Source organism: Brachycentrus maculatus, unplaced genomic scaffold (assembly GCF_059751285.1).
Source record: "Brachycentrus maculatus isolate JH-2025_06_01 unplaced genomic scaffold, ASM5975128v1 h1tg000326l, whole genome shotgun sequence".
Classification (NCBI taxonomy): domain Eukaryota; kingdom Metazoa; phylum Arthropoda; class Insecta; order Trichoptera; family Brachycentridae; genus Brachycentrus; species Brachycentrus maculatus.
The window spans coordinates 2058009-2075041 of NW_028281075.1; the positions used below are offsets into that span (position 1 = coordinate 2058009).

Below are 17033 nucleotides of genomic sequence, written 5' to 3' on the forward strand. Positions count from 1 at the left end.
TAAACCAGCCTTATCGTAGGTATGTCATTTTATCAGGAGATATTACACAAATGATCAACAGTTTAAATACAAAATAAAGTGAAAATCACAACCAACGCTTTCTAAATATTTTATTGAGATAAATATAAATGATCCTATTTATCTCACTCCTTTCAACAACGTCATATATCAAAAAACTTGATTGTTCAGGAGATCGTTTTCAAAGATTAATATAATAAAATGTATTAAAAATAAATATCAAGCCACTTATTAAACTTTTTACGTAACAGATCTTTTTAGGTAAAACCTGAATGTTTTTTCTCCATTTGAAAAATATATAGTATTTTTAAAAAGATACTTAAACGATACCTTTTCTTCAAAATGCAAAAACAACACATGCTGCCCTTTACCTGCGTTAATATTAAGTTAAAAACAAGCCGCTTTTGCTGGGATATAGTACATTTTCTGGGCATTCCGAAGACATGCATAACTGACCATTGACATTTTTTATATATGACGTTGTTGAAAGGAGTGAGCGATATGTTATACATTATCCTACATCCTCTGTTGGATACGTTATGTCAAATATGTATTGAGAAAAATGGGTTTTAGGAAACAGCGAATCAGTCGATTATAAACAGAGATTGTACGATTCTTTGGTCATGACTTGAATACAAAGAGTGGTAAAAATTCAACCAAAACGAGGCAAATTAAAAACGAATGTACATAGATTCACGAACACGATATGCCTAAATAATTATGAATTGCAGATCATTATTGAGATAACCTTGGTCACATCCGCGAAAACTACAATACTAGATAGATACACACAACATATGCTTATTAACATAATAAGTACTTACCTACCCACAATACATATATAATAATATTGCTACAAACATGCTGAAAATGTTATGCTGCGTAAAAAGCGGAAAAATAACAAGTGTTCAACTGGGTAGTACGTACATATTACATACCTTTTATAAATAATATTAGGTTTGGGATAGACATGGGGGATCGAATTAAATAACGACATCTTTAAAATAAATTATTACTTAATTCCGTTTTTGTATACGATCTTTTAAGCCCCAGTATTCGTTAGGTCGCAACTTAATTTTCTCTAAATCCAGGTAACATTTTACGTATAAAAAATATTAAAATCTGTATTTGGATTACAATAATGAACGTATCGACATGATTAATTGTTTCCCTGACAGGTGACACTTATTGTCACGATACTTCGATCGATACCACGATCTAAATTTATTTTTCTACCAGGCTCAAGTAACACATCAAAGTTCAAGTAGCCCCGTTCTACGGTAATTGATTTTTTTCTTAAAACACTGTTTTTGCATTGCAAAAATTATCCTCCAAATTATAAGGTTTTCTTCCAAAAAATTATATGATTTCGAAAAGAAGAGTTATTGAATGGCAAGTTAACAAATATGTAAAAATATTTTTTCTATATATATTCCAAAAAAAAAAAATCCAATATATATTCTTTAAAAAAATCGGTCGTGAACATACATGTGACCTCTCCGGTGGAATGAATTCTGTGTTTGTGAATATCCCCTTAAAGCTTATCACCCCAATCAGTACACAAATTTGAAAACATTGATTTTCTATGCTTGGTGTTGCGAAAATAAAATTTTAAAATTTAACAAATGAAATGATGGTTTTTTTTCATAGTAGTAAGTTATACGTACATAGTATGAGCATAAATGATGCTAAAATTTTATTTTTGGAAAAGCAAATCTTTTATTACCCTAAAAAAATATAATTGCTCCAAACCTGTATTGCTTCAACAGGTGATGGTATTTAGATTTGTATATACTTACCATACTAATTCTTATACCCCCAAATAAAATATAGCAAATATTCGCTCTGACAATCAAATTCATTATATTTTTAGTTGGAACGAATTAATTATAAAATCACAATATCGTAAGTCTACAAATAAACGTCGTCTCCTGGGGCGAGAAAGGAATACGAATTTTCATACATGAATACCTGCATTAATTTCACAGAAATGATAAATTTTCTTACTTGCATATTCTCTCTCATTGGCTGAATTAAATTGGGACACCGCTGTGTTTGCCATTAAATTTATATTTAATGCAGAGAGAGCACGATACGTTATTTACTAATCTAATGATTATTTATAATCGAAAAATTCGCCAATTTAGTGCTGTGTTCGGGGCGCCGAGTTCGATTCCCAGCTGTGTCAAACCAAAAGCAAGTCGATAATAAATAGGAGTGGCATTTCGCTTTAGATACCTACCTATAAAAAAGATAATTACTTATGAATTATCTCGATAGTTGTCAACAAAAAAAATACACCCAACTCTTGGAAAAAATTATGATATTTTTGTTGTTTTGCCTTGGCTTGGTTATTAACGTTTTCAAACTAAAAATTTAAATAGGCATAATTCAAAAGTCCTCAAATCTGAATTTCAGGAATCTAAATGATCCCTCCAACGATAACAATTAAAAATATGATGTAATTAATTAAAACACAATTTCGAATTTGGACTTGTTTTAACTTGGCAAAACGAGTTATCTTAAAAAAAGGTTTTATTTATTATCATGTTTGAACATTTCATTAATAATTAGTGTGTACGAAAATCATTAGCGGAATGATCGTGTGTGTAAAGATTTGTGTGGAAACACGTGGGCAATACGTAAATTACCCAAAATTATTATACATAATTACTGTTATTGTTATTAGAGACATCTATTGTACTAACCAGATACTAGATTATGCGCAAAAACAATATTTACATTTTAACCTTATCAATAGATGGCAATCACATACTATTTTGTGAATAAAGGGCACGTAGACTTATTCAACTTCATTATTTTTACTAATTTTTATATAAATTTAATCCATATCATATTAAAACACTTTCAGCGTACTACCAAATTAAACTTTTTAGTAATATTTATTATTTCTTGTCTATTAATGAGATCATTGACAAACTTTAGACATAGAATATAAATTAAAAATATGTATATATGCACTGGCGACATCTATAATTATTTGGAAAAGTTTTTAGAAAAGCCATATAGGTGTCACTAAATGCGGCTTCGAATTGCTGGTTTATCTGTGATTCGTATTAATTAGTACAATTTTTTTGTAAATTTTTAAAATATATTTTTTTCAATACATTTTTTTTATTCGAAAGTTATTGTGGGAAAATAATTATTTTCAGATATTAATAAACATTTAATAAAAAAAAACAGGATTATAAAAAATAATATTACATTCATAATGTCATATATACATAAAGTGACCATACGTCCCGTTTTGAACGGGACCGTCCCGTTTTTACATAGCCTGTCCCAATATAAAACAACTTTTTTTTAAAATTTTTATAAAATTTATTCCTCTTATTTTCTTTATCAATTCCTTTTTTTTTAATAATACATAAAAACTATGAAAAAATACGTATTTTCTTGAATATCCATACTATAAGGTTAAAATTGGTAAATGTCCCGTTTTGGGGACAAAAATAAATGGTCAGTTTTTATATACATATTATATAATATTCCCGATGAGTAATTTCTAAAATGTTTGTATGTATGCGTTTTACGATTGAACAAAGACATTTGAAACGTGGCATGGTAATAATTAATAACATACAAGGGTATCTAATATTTACCAATGTGCCTAAATGTTTTTTTTTTAAAGTTTAATATGACTTATAACAATTTGATTAAAGACCGAAATAGAAAATACATCTGAGTACGGGAGAAAAATAATAAAAATATTGTATTAGGAGAACATACCCAAGGGAGAGAACGAGGTCTTTCAAAAGGAAGCCTTTGTTACCCCCACTAGGATGTTTTCCCCCCCTCCTTGGCAGGATTGTGAGAAGGTAGGTACAGTATTTTGCCTTTGACGTCATAGTGACGTCATTCCATAGTGATACATACCTACGTCACGTCGTAGACCCGTCGTTTTTAGTATTTCTGTGTGCGTTTGCCAATTCTATTCTACTGACAATGCGGAAAATGATAATTTGACAAAATTGGTATATTGATATACTGATATTTTAGTATTTGAAAAAAAAAAGCATTTGCAAAGACAGAGTGGTGTGGCGTTCGATTCTCTCTGCCTATCCCTGCGGGGAAGCGGCGTGATAGTTATTTAGTTGGTAAGTTACATGTTTTCATACAAAGAATATGTGTACATAAATAAGTGAGATAAATATCAATGTCATAGGGGATTACTTTTTTTAAAATCTAAAGAATATTTGATTTAATGCACATCCACTTTTTTATGATTCTAATATATTATAAAAAAATATTTTGAATTCTGCATCAATTAAATATTGTCAGCCATTGCCTTTATTGGTAAAAATCAGGTAAAGAAAAAGTTCATTTATATATATTGATCATTTATATAAAATGACATCATTTTATTATTAATGTATAAAAAATAAAAAATAAATAAAAAACATCAAAAAGTTCCTTCGAGCCGGATTTGAACCAGCGACCTATGGATAACCATATATCAGATAACTCTACAGTCCACCGCTCTACCAACTGAGCTATCGAAGGTGATGAGCGGAGTGCGCAAAATGTTATATATAAAATCATGATGTTATATAAGACCTTTTAAATATAATTCGATTGCATTGCAAATAAAGATGCATGTTTTGTATTCGATATCCCCCTATGTGTTTATTGTACACTTTGTTTTTTCCCGTCAAATTACTTGACAAACGCATGATTAACCTACAAATCCTATCCTTGGATAAAACGAATAAAAAATATTATACTTTACGTGAATTTTGTTGTTTATATGGATAGTATCTTTAAAAAAAGACAACGTTAGAACAGTACGTTACAAATAGGTAATAGGCACTTACTTGATTAGTATAAATGAGTTGAGAATAGCATTGTCGCCATAAGTGAAAAATGATTACACAATGCGTAATTTAGTACAAATTTCTTGATCAAAATAAGAGTTTAACGCATACTCAGGTGTTTAATCAATTCGTAATGAAATTTGATGTTATTGATATCAAAACAAACATACATATATAACAAATTATATATGTAGACAGGGTAAGTCGCATGATTTTAGTATAGGAACACTGTTTACATTTTGGTACCCATTATTGCTTAGTATTTTTTGTATAGAACGGGACCTCAACTTCCCATTATGTTAAATGGGGAATCGATTATAAGTTATCAAATTGTTAGCGTAAAAATCGCTAATATATCCAGGCGTACTATTCATCGGGATACCGGGTCCGTTAGTATGTCATATATAGGGTCCGCCATCTAAAGTTTTTTTTTTCAACTAGTGCTTATTTCGTGAATGGTAACACTTAGCTCATGTCTGATTTGACAGATAATTAGTTTTATCCTTCCGCTGAGCGAATATGGTTGTGTATACGCTTGAACAACGCTGGGAAATATTGCGACATTCGACTTACAGAAGATGCCGATTTTGCCAAAAAAATCATCTTTTCGGATGAAGCTCATTTTGATCTTGGCGGGTATGTAAACAAGCAAAATTGTCGTATTTGGGGCACAGAAAACCCGCACGCATACATTGAAAAGCCGGTACACCCAAAACGAGTCACTGTTTGGTGCGGATTTTGGTCCAGAGGCATAATTGGGCCATTTTTCTTTGAAAATGAGCAAGGAGTGGCCGTTAGTCAATGGCGATCGTTATCGGGCCATGTTGAACGGATTTTTGTTCACAAAAATTGAAGAGGAGGATATTGGCAACATTTGGTTTCAACAGGACGGCGCTACGTGCCACACAGCCGAAGCTACACTCGATGTTTTGCGCCCCATTTTCAAAAAAAAAATGTTATTTGGCGGACCCTATAGAAGAAAACTTGGCACGGATGAAGGGTATGGGGAGGAAGCAAGCGAAGGTATTACAAACCGTATTTGGATGGTTGCATAAAGTCGGTTGGAAAAAATAATGGGTTCGTAAATAAAGTCCTTCTAATTTATCCGTCATTTAAATGTGTTAATTGTCCTTACTGAACATGGAACCACCATACTAAACCACAAATCATAGGTTCGCAGATGGCTGGTTCAATTATATTATTCTTCTTCTTTAGCCTTAGGATATAGGACTTCTTATATAGGACTTCTTCTTTAGCCTTAGGATATAGGAGATCTTTTAGGATATAGGACCTCTTCCCCATCCTTTCATATTTTTCGGCCGGTTCAATTACAGATACTCAAATATGTAAAACAAAAATGCACAGATAAATCACACATGTGTAATATCTTAAGAGTTCCATAGATCCTAATTGTCACAATCAATCTGTAAAAAACAGGATTAATAAGAAACATTTACATACTCCCTACTATTGATTTTTAGGTAACTTTAATAGTAGGTATTAAATATATTTCAGGATGAATTTCAACTACGTATAACAAGAATAATACCATGGAATTTTTATTTTACTGTTTCGGCATTCATTTTGTCGTAAGACATGATGAATTTGTAAATAAGAACACTTCAACTCAACTCAAATTCAAGTGGTAAAAAACAAGTGTTCTCATTTACAAGTTCATAATGGAAAAACATTGCATTAAGCTTTTAATCCCGAATACAGTAACTATAGTTAAAGATTTTTCTAGAGTATAAATATTTTTCGGGAATCGAAGATATGTATTACCTAGGTTCTAAATTCGGCGAGTTTTCAGGAACGTGTAATTTAATGCGGTGCTTACAATTCGCGGTGATGTACAGATAAATCGGTCTAAATCTAAACAGCACTAAAGATGAAATAATTGTTAACACAGTAATAAATATAATTACATAGTACTTTTGTTTTTTAGGTTAGTTATTAGTAGGTATTAAATATGTTTTAGGATGAATTTCAACTACGTAATAAGTATGTATAATAATAATGCAACGTAAAAATATTTTGCTAAGCTTTTTATCCCGAATGCAGGTAATATGGTTGAAAGGTTTATTATGAATAATGAGATTTTTCGGGAATCGGATTTCAAACAATCAAATTATTAACACAGTAATAAACTTTTACATATTATTATTGATTTTAAGGCAACTTTAATAGTAGGTCTTAAATATATCGTGGTCGTACAGGAGAAAGTGACCAACTACCAAAACGTAAAATGTTCAGGAGGGCCATTTAAGTCACTTTTGCTTGACAAGAAAAATAAACATCAATGCAGTTAGTCATTTTTACCAAGTCAATATGTTATACTTTCAAGTTTAAAATCCTTTGCGATTTTTTCAGGGCAATATTAAGCTAGTAAGATGTCAAATAGTCAATGATCACGTTTTTGTAAAACAATGCACTTGGTCACTTTCTCCTGTATTACTACGATATTTCAGAATAAATTTTAACTACGTATAAAAATCATATTACAGTATCATGGAAAAAGATTGTGTTTAGCTTTTAATCCCGCTAATATTTTAATACAGCTAATATGGTTGAAAGGTTTATTATGAATATTGAAATTTTTCGGGGATATGGTTTTCAATTTGGAGAGTTTTCAGGAGCGTATAGGGTGCGTAGCGTGTAGGATGCGCGGTGCAGCTCCGGGCGGGCTGTGTGAGGCAGCGGCCGCGACGCGTCGGGCGGAGGGTGCCGGCGCGTGCGCCCGCCACCCCCGCCCCCGCTCCCGCCCCCGTCCGCAGCCCGGGCGGGGGCGGGCGCCCGCAGTGCCAGCGCGAGCCAGTCTCCTCGCTCCTCCCGCGGGAACCACCGGCGGCCTGGCGCATGGCGGGACGGACCCTCGCGCGGGCACTATGGAGTAGCCGAGCGACTCGAGCTCCTCGGAGCCGCGGGCGACCGAACCCAACACCGGACCACCCCCGGAATGGAGTCTTACCCCGGACAAATAACCCCCGATCTCCGTGATATCATCCCCGGCGACTGTCAGTGATGCTGGAGACCTGTATGTTTGTCTTCCAAGACGTGATTCGCACTGTGAAGGTCAAATCCTGATGCGTTTTTTTATCAGGTAAAATTAATTTTAATTCTAAAATTAGACTAACATCCAATCTCATCCTTAGTAAGAGAACAAACTTAGTAAGAGTACAAGAGCCAAACAACATTTTTTTTAAAGGATACCCGTGGGAAATTGCGTACCTCAAACACAATACGTGCAGTTTGTTTTGTTTTTATGAATCCTTGAAATCAAGTAACGTCGGTTAACACATAGTAATTTTTACTTGAAATCAAGTAAATTAAACAATTATTGATGAAATCATTTAAACACAATGAATAAGTACCTATGTAATAAGTAACAATGAATAAGGACGGGGATCAGGACCGTCGAGGCGCTGTTTAGAGCTGCCCGAGACAAGGACAATTACTCTCAAGTGATCGACGTCAGGGGGACCTGACATGACACGAACAGATGAACAATAAGTAGCGAATTGGCGGAATTATTGGCTTTCAAGAGTAATTAAAACCAACTCAATGGGATAGGATACAGATGTGATAATTGTCCATCTCCTTAGAGTGGTGGTAAGTACGTTTGATTGCAGTGAGCCAGGGTGTTTATTCGGTGACCTTTGAACAAATTGTATAAGACAGAGAAGAAGAATTACAATTATTAACTATTTTTAAAGCTGGCGCACATTCGTGTATGTAAAATTAAATGAATATCTAACAACGAAGAGATCACAGTTGAATTGCAGTGACAATGCGCCAAATCTGCTTAATCTCTGCGGTATGTAGCTCAGTTATGTACGCAAATGGTATGTACGTATACCTACACCGTACTTACGTACACCGTAGACACATTACACATTCCAACCTTTTGTTTAAACAAAATATAATCCATAAAATTCCACGTTACTTTGAGCGATTTAGTTAAAAATACTCTCGAATAAGCGCCGCTGAGGTATTATCAATACAAGTTATCCAAATTATTATTATTATGAATTTAGTTACATTCTTAATTTTTTAAAATTGAAGTTTTACTTAAAAATTCAAAGTCCCAAGGACACAACTCTAAAATTCAGACTTAGCTTCACATACGGTGTTTGAAAATTATTCGGAATGCATCGAAACACGTATCACAGTAGATTTTAAGAAATAGTGGTATTTACTAAGCAAAACTTGAACTGGATAGATTGAAAATGGATAGATTTTACCACAAAGCGACTGCCGGATCGATTGATGAAATTAAATTCTTATCAAATAAAAATGCTTGTAGTAACAAATATTAATTTGTCTGCATAAAAAATCTTCTAAGAGAATTTGCTTTTCCTACTGGTGCGTCAATTTAAAATATTATTTTTAGGATAACTTTTTACTCAGTTTATTTATTCGCCACCATTTATAATTCAATTTCGATCCGGAATACATTCTTTTGAATACTGATAACATTATCCTCCTGAAAAAAAGCGAAACAATCTTACGCAGATAACAAAAATTTTAAATATCATGTTACCATAAATAAATTGTTTTGCTTCTATTTACATAGCAAATATGTGGTATCGTTATTGTTTATTCCATTGATTCAAAATAGGTACTAAAATACATTTTTAATTTATGTTTTACTTAGTAAATACCACAATTTTAATAATCTATTGTGACACGTGTTTATGCATTCCGCATCATTTTCAAACACCTTAATGAAATTGAAATAGATGCGGAATGCATAGAAACACGTGTCTCAATAGATTTGAATAAATAGTGTTATCTACTAAGTAAAACTTAAATAAAAAAATGGATAGATTTTACCACAAAGTGACTGCCGAATCAATTAATAAAACTAAAAATTCACTTAGAGTATACAATACATTCTACCTGGAGAAAAATCATCTAATCCCAAGATTTTCCGAATTTACCATAAAATTCTTATCAAATCCCGTAATTATTTTCCCTACCTACAGTTAAATTATACTTACTCCTATTTAATGTTAATTTCAGTACGAACGAAGAAGTCTGTTGAGGTGGGAATAAAGAAGTCTGGGTATTTATAAGCCTTACGACCTGTCATTGGCTAATTTGAGTGATAATTTCATAGCTAATAACTCAAAACTCGAGTATAGTGTCTTCAGCATGTGGTTGAACATGCCAATTTTGGACATAATAAATAATTCGAGCACACACTGCGCACTCCGTGTCCTCGTCACTTCTGTTGTGCCGGTAGCCGTTCATCCATCTCTTGTTCAGCTTCTCCATCCATCTCTGTCTCTAGCCCGCGACTCCAGTCACCATCAATCTCCGCCAACCTCAACGTGGCATTCGTTTGATCCTTGTACCTCTTGTGTCACGTTATACGCTGTTTAACAATCACCATTTGATCCATATTTGACAACCACATTACTGAATTCTCGAAATATCTAAATATACTTGTATGTTTCAATTAAAAACATCGACGAAGTACGGAGTGTGTGGAAGTTTTTGGTAAGGGAATGTAAAATTAACTATGAGTATTTTAATGTTTTTAATGTTTTAGAATTTAATAAACCCTGATGATGATAAGGTTCTTGTCGAAACCGGTAGGTTAAAGTGTACTAATAACGAAAAAGTGGTTAAAACAAAGTTGTTTAATTTTATAAACTTTATAAAATGTGCCACAAAGTATCTGCGAAAAACATTTAAGAAATAAAAACATCTGTCCTATTTTTCTTGTAAAACAAATTTAGACATTCTCAAAATATTTTGAAAGTATATATCTTACAGTCATGAGAGAATCTGAATCAATCTCATTTCAAACCGACTGTTGTTTTATTTCATACGGTTAATTTGCTTGACTCATACAATTAGATCATTAATTTGACTTTTATTGTCAGTGGAACGGTCATTACATTAAAAAATATAAAAATACATATTAGTTTTTTTAAAACCTTTTTACAATATGATTGTACTATCATATGTAATTAGATATACCGATTTAATAAATAAAATGCGTGTACTAAAAATAATTATGTCGTATTGAAATATCAAGTGATCAACACGTTTTGGGGAAATTGCTCTAAAAATATGAATTTTATAAAAAAAATAACAAAGACATGTCTAAAATAAACTATTGATTTAAAAGATAACATTTTTGTATTTAGATATATTTTGTAGTTATATACATTATATTCTAAAAAGTAACCTAGAAATTAAAAACAGTTTTGATGTGAAGTCTAGATTTTATCGCGGTATATCGATATTTCGATCTAGAACTAAACTGTTTTATTTACGGTATTATTAATAGATTATAGGTAGGTACGTCGATTTAAACATTTGAAGAAACGAAAGAAAAACAGAAATGGATTTCTTTGGTATACTTGCTTTTATATCTCTTAATATATTTTTGTTTATTACCGACCAAAATTCAATGCGAAAGTTCAAAACAATATTATTATATTGTAGGTGCCTACGTACAATGTTTTTTTTGGCTTTGTAGTGCAGTGACAATCCATCTGCCTATTAAACGCGAGTACATATAACTTTCCGTGTTGAATTCGTTGGTCAACCACGCTTGTTTTCTTTCTGTGTAATTTTATGTTGAACAAAGAACAATGCATCAATCAAAGTAGTATAAGGAATATAAGAAGGAAGAAAAAAACTTTTTTTTCTCACTTGCAGCTCTCAAGCAACTCTGTATAGGAACATATTATACATACATATGTTACAAATATATCGTATATGCAGTACGTACGAGTATGTAGATGTTCCACTTCTGAATACCCAGCCAATTTTCCCAGAAACGATTGCCGGTTTGCGATTTGCGGGACATTTCCCCCCATAATATTATAATGAATGTATGTTGGAAAACCGTTTTAATATGAAAATGTAAGGAAAAAATCAATGGCTGTAAATACTAAAGACATCAAGGCGCCATGCTTTCCGATATAACAAAAGCGCAGTATAAACGAGTGAAATTACTAATGAAATCTTAACAACGATGACGTTTTGTAGTAGTTAAATACTTGACTCCATTTTTGCATTCACTGTAATTATTAATTGCTACTTACGTTCAATTAACTACGGGGGCTTTTTTGCATCCAGATTTGGGAAAGACCTTCTTAAACTCCACCAGGAATTCATATCCTGGGTGGTCCAAATGCATCTCAACCCAGCATTCGTTTTGAGCTCGTTAGCCCAGAGCATCTGCCAGCATCCTGTACTCCGTATTCCTATTCGTGGCCACTCTAGGACTCTCTAATTCCACCTTCCATCTAGAAGCCACTGATTATGGAAATGATTTGTTTAATGACTGCAAACTTGGTGCTTTGCCTCATCTGCTCATTGGATTTACGGTCTTTCAAGGACATGCCTAACACCACTCGTTCAATGGCTCTCTGCGTAATAGCCTGTTTTGATATAATTTTCTGTGTCCATGTCTGCGCTTCATTAGTGCAGTTGGTATACACTGATTGAAGACGCCTATTCAGAGGTGTTGAGGTATCTTTTTATTCCTGAGTTTTCCAACGGATACCTATTCCAATCTCATTCTTCGTTCAATTTCGCTGACTAGGATAACCCTCATTCAACAACCTTCAAAATTTACCAAAGTTATAAATATTCTCCAACATTCTGTAGTAGTTTTCCTCTAACAATTTTATTGGTACACAATTAATTGGGTCTTGGTCCCACATTACTTTAGACTTGTTATTGTTCATTTCTAGACCTATTTTACTAGAGAAATGTTTGAAATATTCTATATTAGGATTGATATTAAATCTTCTTTACTGTCACTGATTAGTACTATGTCATCAGCGTACCTTAAATAATTTAGTCCACAAAAACTTTGTTTTTTTTGTTTTATTTTTTTGTTTTTTGTTTTTGTTTCGTTTTGTTTTATGTAATATTACTACTAGTACATAACAGTACTAAAGTACATAGTAATATGCGGTATAAATTTACAGATATTTATAGGATCATAGTCGGATTGCTTGTGTAAAGGAGGGAAAAATATATTAATAATATAATAATGTATTTCATACATGACTATAAAGTCATGTATATTTATATTCTAATGCTTTGACATCCGTCGAATATGATAAAATAGAGAATTGGCATTTCATAACGCCTGCCAAAACAAAAGACAATAATAGGTGGTGACTGGCACGTAGGGCCCGACCTTAACAATACCCATGGAAATAGATTGCATAATGTCATTTCAATATATAAATGTTTGTAGGAAAAAAGGATTAAAACACGTTAATAACATTTTATTTCCGAATTAAATTGTATATTGTACAAGGAAATAGATCCAATGTCATTAATTCTGTGTTCTGAGCACGTAATTTTTTTCTGAATATTGTTTTGAATCATATAAAAAACAAAGGTTTTTTCCAGTACCTAACCTAACCTAACCTAACCTAATCGTCAAAATATTTTGAATTTTGTTAAGTAGATCAGGTTTGATAAAGAAGCGGTTAGCTTCGAAACCGATAGACATTGTCATTAAGTTATAATAAAATATTTACAGTGTTTTGAAAACAAAGTTACATTTTAATTATTAAAAAAATATACATATAAAACAACATAAATTATAAAATGGAAAATCACGAAGTTAGTGCTTCAATTATAAATTATAAATATTGCTTGATTATGTTTTGTAATGATACCGAACGCGTGTTAACGTTTATGGTAATTTTTAATACTTAAGAAAAATGATTGCTTATTCTTAGTTTTAGAATGATTTTTTAAGCAATTCCAGTTTAAGATTAATAAAAATAATTTTTATACATTTGTCTGCATTGAATGATTAATATATTAATAATAATAATAAAACTAAAGATACTGTTTAGGTAGGCAACAAAATATATTGTTTACCTTAATCGGCATACGATGGAGGCGCTACTAATTATTAGGTATGCTTTTACCATTGCTTCCCATCATTATTTATTTAGCTGTTCCTGAAAGTTATACACAGAAAATAAATGAAAAATATATATATTCTACATTAACGCCTTTCAACTTCTCTTACTATTAAGAAATCCATATTATATATAATTCGAGTTTATCACAAATCATCTGTTATTTACTTAGTTTTGTGTTTTAAAATTAATTTTATGTTCGTGAAACAAAATAAAAATATAAATAGTGGGTGGCGTATCAAAACAACGGGCTACCTGTTATTTTCGGATGTCTCAATAAATCTTATTTGCCATTGTTCCACATCCACGGTGTCTTAGCAACATACATAGAACTAAATGTATCGCGTTTTATCATTAGAAATCCAAACCACCCCAATGAAATTCGATGGTAACGCAAACGGGATGATAACGCAAACAAACATATAATTTTGCAGTTGTCATTTTACAACAGGTTTATCGGTTTATGGAAATTATAAAATTTGAACCAAGGGTTCCGGAAACGTCTGGTAATTCCCGGTTGACACCATTACATATAATATTAATAACCCAAAATAATTGCCAGCAGAAAACACAAATTTCTTACAATTATTGTAGCTGTAAGCAACGAGACCCACCGGGCATATCTTAGCAATGGGAAATCAGTGTTACTCAGAATACTATAGATGTTTTCGTTGCACCGTGGTATCCATTGGCAATGGTTAAAAATGTATAAACCATCATGGTACTTTGAATACTTCATAAAATCAATAATATCGTTTACTTGCACTCGACTTTAACTACAACACGATAACTACATCAAATATAACAGACACTACATACGTTTTTGTGAGGGAACGGGTGGTAATGAGAAACGTTTTCAAGAGTAGATTTTTTAAATGTCTTTCTGATGTGGTCATTTAAATTTGACCGACTGTTTACTGCGACTAATACGTACAGATGTACATATATGTACAGATTGTAATAGATAGGTTCCTATAAATTTGATCACCATCTGAAAACGTTTCTACTAAATTTTCTCTTCGAATCTGAAATGCCTCGTGCTCCCTGCTACCCCTAAAATAAATTATCGATAGGTACATAAAAGTTTCGTGCACTATAAATGTCAAATGCTCTAAATATGATATTTACATTAAATACGAATGTTTACATCCGCCAAATATTGACAAGTAGTGACCTTTTACATGATGTAAATACAAGTTAGTACACACATACACATACGTATGTGCATACATGTACATTAGTTTAGATCCCAATCAAACACTTATCCAAGCAAAAATCTATATTAACTATTATAAAATAACGCTATTTATCTGTTATAATATCAATAAATATTTCATCGAAAAAAGTGGTTTAATAAAGAATAGGTAGTTAATTTTTGTGAATGAAATTATGAATCAATAAAATATTGACTGACTTGTGATTAGTAAAAATGCTTTGAAATAAATTAAATGCACAAAAAACATCCTATTTGGTGTAAATATCCCATTTACCGAAATAAAATTTTGGGTGTAATAGCCTAATAATAGCACGTTTCTGTAACTTGTATTGACACATCACCCTCAATCAAATATTAAAGCGTACTTATCAGTTCATCAACGTTCGTCGTGAATACTGTCAACGTCAATTTTATGCGTGATAGGATATTTTACCTGTGGATACCGCAATACTGTGGATAATAAAATATGAAAACCTTCCGTCCCTGTTGCACACTGGGTTAGTGGTTAGCGCCTTTGGTTACCAGTTACCATGCATGGAAGAACCTGGTTCATTTCTCGATTATCTACAGAATTTATTTTTAATTTTAATTAGAATAAGTGAGAAGGAAAGGATAGGCCTAGATTAAAAATTAGGAGCGAAGGAAATTAGGAATTTTATTGAAAGACCAAAAAATGTTGAAATAGAACGAACAAAAAAGTATATAATTTGTAACAAAACCATTAATTTTTCATTCATGTTTTAATTTTTTGTTTGTTTGAAAACAATGTATTTTTTTTAAATATAAATATTTATTATGTAATTAAAATGAAACTTTGTTTTAAAATCACTATAAATGTTTTATCACATATTAAATAGTATTAATCAGTCTTGATAAAGAAGCGGTTAGCTTCGAAACCGGTAGATGTTATAATTAAGTTATAATAAAATATTTATAGTGATTTCAAAACAAAGTTTCATTTCAGTTACAAAGTTACAAAGTTAGTGCTTCAAATATAAATTATAAGTATATATTTATTACATTATGAATGCTTGTTTTTCATACATAGCTTCGTTTTAAACTTACAAACCATTGCTACAAAAAATAAAGTAGGTTCTCGTAGCACTTATATACGTTACAGCAAGTGTTTTGGCATCAGTTCACGTTATCATGGAAGATGTCTGATTGCACGTTCTTTACGTGTTTCTCCATGTTTCCATAAAAAATATTTATCTACATTTTCAACTGGAGAAAATTTAATTAATTACTAACCATTAAATAATTATAAAAATGACACACTATACCAGGGGCATGCATTCAATATAGGCAGAAAAGCAGTGTCTTTCCTTACTTACCCGCGTGCCATATAAAATAGAAACCAGTAGCTACCCTAACTTACTAAGTAGTACCTAGCTTACCTTACTACCTACCTCTACTGCCAACCATAGTAAGTAGTACCTAGCTTACCTTACTACCTACCTCTTCTGCCTACCCTAATTAATTCTCTGTGCACGCCACTGTAATATAAGAATAATATAATATTATATTAATAATAATAATAAAACCCTTATCCGCACCCCAATGGTGCATAGGGCACTGCGTCATATAAACGCAGTGTTATCTTGATCGTCTACACATGAAGGAAAGGTGATCAGCCCTCCGCTTCAGGTACCAGTCCAGGGTAATATTGAATAAATATGACAGTGAAAAAATCACTTATATTTATTTTACCCCCCTTGGGAATCGAACCCGGGACCTCCAGAACGGTAGCCGAGCGTGCTGACCATTACACTACGGAGGCGGACTTTTATCCAAATGTTTATATATTTGACCCTATAAAGTTTATAGTACAAACTATTTATATCTTCGTTGTAAATCTTTTATAGAGCAAAATTTATCTATTCTGTATTTTACACGAACAGTGTCGATTGCTGCGAATAAATCGGCAGTCAACCGGCATAACTGAGTTTGCAAGCGTTTCCTACTAACTCATTGCCATAGAAAATATCCATTACACTGAAAATGGTATAGAGGAAGCCATAAATACTCGTGCCTCGATAAAGTTGTTAT

The 17033-nt window shown here is 32.2% G+C and overlaps 1 protein-coding gene and 1 non-coding gene across 2 annotated transcripts in view; one reads left to right on the forward strand and one right to left on the reverse strand.

Moving 5' to 3' along the window:
* Positions 1 to 4450: 4450 nt before the first annotated feature.
* Positions 4451 to 4542, reverse strand: TRNAY-GUA (transfer RNA tyrosine (anticodon GUA)). The gene is given in 2 exon segments: positions 4451 to 4486; positions 4506 to 4542. It is a non-coding gene; the product is annotated as a tRNA-Tyr (tRNA).
* Positions 4543 to 7666: 3124 nt separating this feature from the next.
* The window catches only part of LOC148304255 (uncharacterized), a 74874-nt gene continuing 65507 nt past the window's right edge, over positions 7667 to 17033 (forward strand). Inside the window, exon 1 of the mRNA XM_088268705.1 lies at positions 7667 to 7953. The gene's annotated coding sequence lies outside the window, so the exon portion shown is untranslated. The remainder of the gene's footprint in view (positions 7954 to 17033) is intronic.